Source organism: Peromyscus californicus, unplaced genomic scaffold (assembly GCF_007827085.1).
Source record: "Peromyscus californicus insignis strain IS unplaced genomic scaffold, ASM782708v3 Scaffold_17__1_contigs__length_78620276, whole genome shotgun sequence".
Taxonomy (NCBI): Eukaryota; Metazoa; Chordata; class Mammalia; order Rodentia; family Cricetidae; genus Peromyscus; species Peromyscus californicus.
This window is the reverse complement of record NW_026294469.1, coordinates 62877043-62887024: the sequence shown is the minus strand read 5'-3', so window position 1 is coordinate 62887024 and position 9982 is coordinate 62877043.

Below are 9982 nucleotides of genomic sequence, written 5' to 3'. Positions count from 1 at the left end.
AAAGTGGGGGACTCACCAATTGAAGCAGTGGTGTTACATGGAAATTTGTGAGGCCAGGCGAATGGACAGTGGTCTATTGTGTACAGAGCAAAGTCCTTGGTTTATGGGTTTCCAAGTGCAGAGTGCCTGGAAGCACCCTTTTCATCACGGCACCAGATGTTAGTTATTTGCGGCGCTCTTACCCTACGAGGAAATGTCACAAAACACGACAGAATCCACTAACAAGAGTTTTATTAAGATAAAGGAGAGAGACAGTTTTGCTCAGGCCTGTGAAAAGACATGTGAATAAAGATGGAGTTGGAAACATGGCACTGGCTTATAAAGGTTGGGCCGCGCCTGCACACACAGGCCCATGTGGCTATTCCACGCATGCACGTAGATCACATGGTTGCGCTGTGCGCTTTACGCAACCACACAAAGCCACGAGGTCCTGGTCATGCGAGACCTTTTGGCCCGGAAATGGCTAGGCGGAAGTGTCTAGGTCTGCCGGGCAAGCGCAATCATGTCCAACCATGGGGGCATATTGTGAATCCCTATCAGTTAGGATGACAATGTAAGGCCCCTTCCATTTGTGGCTCCAGGAATTTGCGGTGATGCCTCCAGATCAGGACCCAGTCTCCGGGTCTAAACTTATGGGTGAGAAGGGTGGAAGCTACCTCATAAATGGCCCGAAGCTTGGGCCAGATATCCTGGTGGGTAAGCCGGAGTCTGTGGATGGCATCCGGAGGTCCTGGTCATCCATTGAGGCAATTAATTCAGTCTGTAGGCTCGGTATTCTAGGTGGGGGATTGCCATACATGATCTCAAAGGGGGTAAGTCCCATCTGATAGGGTGAGTTTCTCACCTTAAACAGGGCAAAGGGAAGGAGAGTCGCCTAGTCTGTGCCGTCTCCAGGACTAATTTGGTTAAGGTCTCTTTTATTCATTTTTTTCTACCTGTCCTGAGCTCTGGGGTCTATATGCACAATGAAGCTTCCAATCTGTCTCCAGTGCAGTGGCTATTCCCTGGCTTACCTGGGAGATGAAGGTTGGGCTGTTGTCGGACCCTATTACTGCTGGAAATCCATACCTGGGTAGAATTTCCTCTATCAGTTTCTTCGCCACCACGTTTGCCCTCTCATGTTTAGTGGGATACGCTTCAATCCACTCAGAGAAGGTATCTGTAAACACTAATAGATATTTATATTTAAATTTTTTTTACTTTATTTTAGTGAAGTCTACTCCCCAATAAACACCTGGTTCCTCTCTATCTGGCGCCAAGGTTGGAGACAGTTGAGATGGCATTAGCCATTTTATAGGCTTGGCACTTGGAAACTATTTCTTCAATCGCCTGACTACCGTTCCGTATTTTCACATTGGCCTGTCTCAGTAGGTCTTGCATCCTCCAGATTCCCAGGTGGGAGGATCGATGGATTTTCCTGAGTATTGTTAGTCCCATTCCTCATGGCAGAATGATCCGTCCACCTGCCGTCCTCCACCAGTCCTCTGTTATTTGTTCCATGGGCAAGCCATGAATCCAAGCAAGATCTGTGGGGGAGTACTGGGGGACCCGTGGCAGACTTCTCATTCTGGGGTCTACCAGGACTGATGCTATTTGGGGGGCTGATGCTGCTTCCCTAGCTGTTTGGTCAGCTAGGTTATTTCCTCTTTGGATCAACCCGGTCCCTTTTTGATGCCTTGGGCAGTGTATGATTGCCAGCTTTGTGGGCCCCCATATGCTTGCAGGAGGTCCAGAATTTCTTGTTAGTTTTTGATTGTCTGTTGTTTGGGTTAGCATTCCCTTTGCCACCCCCTTATTTTCATCTATGAACAAAGGGATTTATTTATATCTGGCAGGCCAAGAGCTGGAGCCTCTAGGAGTTTTTGTTTCAAGGCACTGAATGACTTCTGCCTGTCCTCTGTCCAAACAAAGTCCAAGGTGTTCTTAGTTGCTTCATACAAAGGTTTGGCCAGCTCTGCAAATCCAGGGATCCACAGGTGGCAGCATCCTGTTGTACCCAGGAACTCCCTCACTTGTTCTGTAGTTTGGGGAGTGGGTATTTTTAGCACTGTCTCTTTACGGGAGTCTGACAGCCACCTCTGACCCCCTTCAAGGATGTACTCCAGATACGTTACCCAGGGTTGACAGATCTGGGCCTTCTTTGCAGAGGCCCGGTACCCCGGATCTCCTAAGGCTTGTAGCAGATCTTCAGTTCTCTTTAGACAGGTCTCTCTGTCGGCAGCCGCAATCAGCAAATCATCTACATACTGCAACAAGCTTATATCAGAGTTCTGGGCTCTATACTCACTCAGATCCTCATGTAGAGCCTTGTCAAAGATGATTGGAGAATTCTTGAATCCTTGGGGTAATCTAGTCCAGGTTAGCTGACCACTGATTCTGATCTCTGGGTTGTGCCACTTGAAGGCGAAGTACTGCTGACTCTCGGGGCCCAGGGGCAGGCTGAAGAAGGCATCTTACAAGTCCAAGACTGAGTACCATTGCTGGTCTGGGGGCAATGTGCTCAGTAGGGTATAGGGATTGGGCACCGTGGGTTGTATGTCCATTACCCTTTTATTTACTTTTCTTGGGTCCTGTACTGGCCTATAGTCATTGATGTGGGGCTTTCTAACTGGTAGCAGTGGGGTGTTCCATGCAGACTAGACTGGCCTTAGGACCCCAAGGGTCAGCAATCTTATGTGGGGCATTATCTCTTCCTCTGCTTCCAGGGGCATGGGCTATTGGTGGACTTTAATTGAGTCTGTGCCTGCCTGAATTTCCACATATATAGGGGGGGTCTGTGTTTTGCTAGCCCTATGCCCCCAGTTTCTGCCCATGTTCGTGGATCAAGCACACCATCACAGCGGAGGGTAGAGGAGGTGCCCCTCCCCGAGCATGCATGGTTTTAAAAGGCAAAACCACAAGGTTACCACATAAGGGGGGGTTCAGTACGGGTACAATCCTGATTGGCCCGTGCTTAGGGACTTTCCAGAATTCTGCTGATAGCTCATGTTCAGTTTAACCTCTGTTATTTGTTAAACCCTTTTCCTGAGCTGTGTCCAGGTTGGGACATTCTGTGGTTAATCAGTTGCTACCAGATGGCCAGATGGCCGTTCCTGACATCCTGACTTTGTACTTTCTGGGTCCTGGATCTATGTCAGCAATACTGAGGCTTACAAGATGGAGGGGCCTTGGTTGTTCAACACACACACACAGGGGGGTGGTGGCAGCAAATAAGAAGCTCTAGAGATAGCTCAGTGTCTAAGAGCACTTTTGCAGAACACATGAGTTCAAGTCTCAGCACCCACATCAGGCAGTCACAACACTCTACAACTCCAGCTCCAGGGAAATCCTATAACCTCTTCTGGTCTCCAAGGGCACTGCACACACATGAACATGCCTATACATACACTTAGTTAAAGAGATAAATTAAAAAATAATAATTCTTTAACTTCAAATTTTACTTCAGTTTTACAACTTGCACAATAACTTAACAGAATAGCACTCTTTATCCATTTCTTTGTCTGTCTCATTAGACTTTTTGAGATAGAGTATTTAGCCCAGGCTGACATTAAACTTCCACCTCTGTTGTATAGTAACTCCACCAGAGAACAAACACAGACATTCTTAAAGAATAGAAAGTCTTTATTTACTGCTGGTAGCTGCATGAGGAACTTACCCAAATCATGTAGCCCCAAACCTTACTGCTCTTGATCTTTTAAGCACAAAAACTACATCCTGGGTTGATACACTTTAGTTAGCAAGAATAGTTAGCATGAAGCAGATCTACAGAGGCCAAAGAGCAAGTTAGCACATTTAGGGACTTTCCTAGGTAAATTCTGGAACCATTGACTTAGCCTTTATTTCTATTTTGGCAGGTTGACTGGGTCTTGTTCCTGTTTTGACAAGCATTGCTGCCTATTTTAGGCATGCTGGGTTCTAAGGCCTGAATGGTGCTTTTTATCTTGTTATCAGTTGTGCTAAGGACTGGGGGCTTGTTATATCCCCAGAGTGCTAGGATAACAGGCATGTGCTGAGATGCTGAGGAATGGCAGGGTTTCAGGTTTCTCATTCCAGACAAGCAGCCTACAGACTGAACTGTGTCCCCAACTACTCCATATCTTTTTTGTTGAACTCAGACTGCAACAGCCTCCTCTTCCTACCCTACAAGACACTGGTCTCCACAGTTGGAAGCATGGTGTTCAGTGAAGGCGAGGCCCAGCGGCTTGTTGAGATCCTGTCTGAGAAGACTCTCTCTCTCTCTCTCTCTCTCTCTCTCTCTCTCTCTCTCTCTCTCTCTCTCTCTCTGTGTGTGTGTGTGTGTGTGTGTGTGTGTGTGTGTGTGTGTGTGTGTGTAAAACTAGATCCTTCATGGTCATTTCTCAGTATTTAATCTGGTCAACTGAAATTGGTGTTTCCTGGGCTGCTCTCCTTACTGTGTAGGCTGATTTTTCTGTCCCTCCTGCCAGCTCCCAAACACTTCTTATTAATTATGAAAGCATGACCAATAATTTAGGCTTGTTACTAACTAGCTTTTACAACTCAAATTAAACCATTTTTATTAATCTGTGCTGCCCTGAGGCTTGTTTACCTCATCTATGTATTGCCCATCCTGCTCACTCAGCATCTCAGTGCATCTCTGCTCTTCTTTTCCACAGTGTCCTCTCTGCCTGGAAATCCTGCCTAGGTATTGGCCATTCAGCTTTTTATTAAACAAATCACAGTGATATATTTTTACACAGTGTAATCAAATATCTCACAATAACTGTGGGCTTGAATAAACTCTTTTCTGCACACAGTTGTGTGAGACTCTGAGTTTTAGGGTAAGAGAAATTTTTCAAATGATATTCTAAATAAAACTGCAACAAATGTTAACATAGCTTTGTACTTATTCCTGACTTGACAATCGCACTAGATGTTGTAAAATTAAGAGGAAAAAATGATTTTAAAAAAAGGAAAACCTGAAGAAACTTTGTAGATTGACTTGCTTTTAGTTATTTGCTTTAACTACCAATTTTATAGACCACATAGTGAAGCAAATATAGACAGATAGATAGATGGATAGATAGATGTAGTTTTACTTTCTCATCAGGACTGCCAGCTAGCAAAATAATGACATGGAGACTTCCTATTAATTATGAAAGCTTGGCCATTAACTTAGGCTTGTTCCACTAGCTCTTATAACTTGAATTAACCTGTTTATATTAATTTATGCTCTACCACATGGCTTGGTTATCTCTACTCTGTTCCATATGTCCAAACTCTTCAGTGTCTCCTGTGGTGATATTTTGTGTATGCTCTAACAAATAAAGCTTGCCTGAAGATCAGAGGGTAGAGCTGGCCATTAGTTAGCCATAGAGGTCTGGAGGTCTGTACAGATAGACAGAAAGTGATATGGCTGGGCAGAGAAAGGAATATAAGGTGGGTGGGGACAGGAGCTCAGCCCCTTTTTTGGTCTGAGGATTCGGTAGAAGTAAGAAATCTCTCTAGTGGCTGGCTCCTTTACTTCTCTGATCTTTCAGCATTCACCCCAATATCTGACTCTGGGTTTTTATTATTAAGAACAATTAGAATTTACAGTACAGTCTCCCTGACATCTCTTGCTTACCTAAATTCCTTCTCCTCTTCCTCTCTCTCCCTGGAAATCCCATCTATCCTCTCCTGCCTAGCTACTGTCAATTCAGCTCTTTATTACACCAATCACAGCAATACATCTTTAAACAGTGTATCAAGTATCCCACAACAGACAGACAGACAGATAGATAGATAGATAGATAGATAGATAGATAGATAGATAGATAGATAGTCTTTTCTACATAGTTCTGGCTGTCCTGGAACTTACTATGTAGACCAAGCTGGTTTCAAACTCACAAACTCTACTTCCTGAGTGCTGAGATTAAAGGCATGCACAACAATGCCTGCCCTAAACAATGCATTTTGGCGTAGATAATCTCCACTGTATAGATTACAATGACAATGGTTGCTCAGTTTTTTTCCAGTCTATGAAGGGCAGCATCATTCATTGTAAACCAGAAGAGGCTTCAAAGTGATGACTCAGACAATAAAAGCAGTAACTGCACAAGCTTTATGACTATAGCAAACTCCAACCCCAAATCCAGGTAAAAAGGCCAAAGCAACACACTCTTATGGGGAGTCAACTAGAGATGACTGCTCAAACACAGACTGTAGCCAAGTGATAATCTTTATTCCAGCTGGCTGTTATTACACTCCAGTATTCCAGACCCAAGTGTATCACCAAGTGTTTAGAGTAAGAGGCTTTTAAGCGCAAAACCACTTCTTGTTATCTCACTTGGCAGCTGTAGGGGGAAGATTTTGTGCAAGCAAGCAGTCTAACAGAAGCTAAGATAAGCAGTTAGCAGGAGGGGAAGGTTTTCACAAGCAGGCAGTTTAACAGAAATCAAGATAAGTTTGCTAGGGCATCTTTACCTCAGGTCCTAGAAATAGAGTTGGGTAATTTTCCATGGGGTTTACATCAAGGAGATCAAATCCTAGTCAAATATAAATGGCCTCAGAAAGAATACAAGATGGAGGAACTCTGCACTGTCTTGCTCTATCTATCACAACACATATTTTTTAATTTAAAACATTTTGCATACAATGTATTTTGATCATATTTCCCTTCCCCCAACTTCAAACAGAACCTCTTCACCCAACTTTATGATTTCCCTCCCTCCCTCACTCTCTCTGTATATCTCACACCCCCACTTTTCTCAAAAAGGTAAGATACTCACTCTTTGACCTAAAGAAGACCCTTAATGGGAGTGCAGGTGACAATGTCCTAAAAGAAGGACTCCAATGGGTAAATAGAAGGATTGTTATTGGGCAAACAAAAATCTAAGCTCAGCATTCCTCAGGAATCTTGAAAGGCAAGTATTCTATGTATCAGAAAAGCCACTACTTCCCCTATCCACCCTCAGAGTCATCCACCACCATCAAGGGCATCTAGTTCCTGACTAATCTAAATAGCTTGCTTGAGCTCAAAGACCTTGTCTTAATTAAGGTTTTTATTGCTGTGAAGAGACACCATGACAATGGCAACTCTTATAAAAGAAAAACATTTAATTGGGGTGGCTTACATTTTCAGAAATTTAGTCTATTATCATCATGGTAGGGAGCATGGTGGCATGCAGGCAGATCTGGTGCTGGAGAAGGAGCTGCTACATATTGATACACAGGCAACAGGAAGTAGACTGAAATACTGGGCATGGCTTGAACATATGTGAGACCTCAAAGCCCACCTCCATGGTGACACACTTCCTACAAAAAGACCACACATATTCCAACAGAGCCATAACTCCTAATAGTGCCACTCCTTTTGGGGGACATTTTTTTTCAAACTACCATATTCCCTTCCCTGGCCCCCAAAGGCCTGTAGCCATATCAAAATGCAAGAATGCATTCAGTCCAACTTCAAAAGTCCCCATAGTCTATTTCATTCTCAAACTTATTTAAAAGTACAACGTTCAACGTCTCTTCTGAGATTCATGCAATATCTTAACTGTAATCGCCTATAAAGTCAAAATTTAAAAAAAAATCACATACTACTTTCAACATATAATGGCAAAGGATATACATTGCTATTCCAAAGCATAGGGAAGGGAGCACAGTGAGGTACAACAAGTATTTCTTTGGACTTCCAGCTCCTGAAAAATGAGAGTGTAGGCAGTCTTTTTGGTCTAGACTGCAGGTTAGATCTGTCCTGCCAGCTGCTCCCCAAATAACTGGCATGAACACTTATTATTGCTAGCATTCAGACTCACTTCTTGGAATCCTGGCCAATAAGCAAGTAATACTCTGGTCTTTCCAGTGTCCTGATGTCATCTTATATAAAGCCCACTTTAAGAGAAAACTCCTCCCCTCTTTTTTCTCTCTATTTCCATGAGGTGTGTACCCCCTCTCCTTTCTCCTTCCCTCCATTCCCTCTCACCTCCCCCAAAAATAAACTTTCCACATGATTATTAATTATAAATGCTTGGCCAATAGCTCAGGCTTACTACTAACTAGCTCTTACAACTTAAACTAACCCAGTTATATTCATCTACATTCTGCCACATGGCATTACCTCTCTATCATCTTCCATCTCTTGTTTCCTCTTCCTGTCTCCCTGGCAACTCCTCTTTCTCTGCTCTTCTTCTTCCCAGTGTCTTTAGTCTGGTTATCCCACCTAACTTTATTCTGTCCAGCTATTGACAGCTTCTTTATTAAACCATTCACAGTGACATATATTCACACAGGGTAAAGGAATATTCCACAATGGAGACTTTTTTTAATTGTAAAAGCTTGGCCTTACCATAGCCTTGTTCCCAACCAGCTCTTAAAACTAATTAAATTAAAATTAATCCATGTATATTAATCTATGTTCTCCCACATGGCTCAATACATCTTGTCAGTACTATACGTCCAACCTCCTCTGTGTCTAGTCGTGAATACCCTGCCTGTCTGATTCTTTCCTTGAGTTCCTCTTTCCCTGGAAGTCTCCTGCCTCAGTATTGGCCATTTAGCTCTCTATTAAACCAATCAGAAGGTACCTTAAACAGGCAAGGAAGGACAGACACATCTTCACACAGTATGATCAAATATCCCACAACAGTGAGGAAATACTGGACCAAAGCAATACCAAAAATCAGCTGGACAAACCCAACTCTACATCTCCATGTCTGATGTCAAAACTCTCTTCAGATCTCCAACTCCTTTCAGCTTTGTTGACTGCCACACATTTCTCTCTCTTGGGCTGGTTCCTCTCTCTGTTATCCTTGGCAGATATTCCATGGCTCTGGCATCCCTAACATCTTGGGGTCTCCAATGAAATCCAGGCTTCAACTTCACAGCTTCACACAATGGCCTCTCCAGTCCTCCACTCAAGGACAGCCCTGACCCGTGCCTGGCCTCAATGGCTTTCCTTAGTTGCTCCTTGACTTTAAAGCCAGAACCGTGTGGCTAAAGCTGCCAAGTTCTACTGTTTTCTCAGTTGGAAACATGCCCCCCTTGTTCAGTTACATCTTTACCAGCTTACTGGTTTTGATGGTTATTTTCACTGCCTAATCATGGCTATCCTTGAACTTGCTCTGGAGACCAGGTTGGTCTCTGCCTTCCAAGTGCTAGGATTAGAGGTGTGTACCACCACACCTGGCTCTAAGTTTTTCTTTAATTCCTTTTCACAAGTTGGAAACTTAACTGGGTGCCATCTTGCCCTAATGTCACCATTCCCTTTATTCCATTTGTTTATCTCCTTGAACACAGGACTTTGCTCTATTCTACTTCCTAATGCTTTTTCTCTCCTTTTTTACATTTTGTAATTTACCTTTCTTAGCTTGCTCCTTTTCATTATAAATCTTCATCAGAGTTAACACTAAAAACCACATGACAGAGTCTATAATAGACTGTTTTGAGATTTTCTCTGCCAGTGGATTTAACTCAAAACTCTCCACTTTAGCCTCAGGCAGACTCTTCAGACAAGGGCAAAAAGCAGTCACATTCTTTACCAAAATATCACAAGAATGATCTCTAGGCAACCTACTAAAATTCTTCTCCTCTGAGACAACTTGAGCCATGCCCCCACAGTTCAAATCACCACTTAGCATCACTGACTTACATGCTCCTACAGGTATGGCCCATTAAGCAGTGCTTAAAGCATTCCACTGCTTTCCTAACCCAAAGTACCACAGTTTAAATTCCTCCTACAAAACATGATCAGACCTATCAGAGCAATATCCCACTCCTGGTACCAACTTTTGTCTTAGTTAAGGTTTCTATGACTGTGAAGAGACACCATGACCAAGGCAACACTTATAACAGAAAAATGTTTAATTAGGTGCAGCTCACATTTTCAGAGGCTTAGTTTATTATCATCTTGGCAGGGAGCATGGTGGTGTGTAGGCAGACATGGTGCTGGAAAGCGAGCTGCTACATGTTGATATACAGGCAATAGGAAGTAGACTGAGATACTGTGTGTGGCTTTAGTATATATGAGACCTCAAAGTCCACC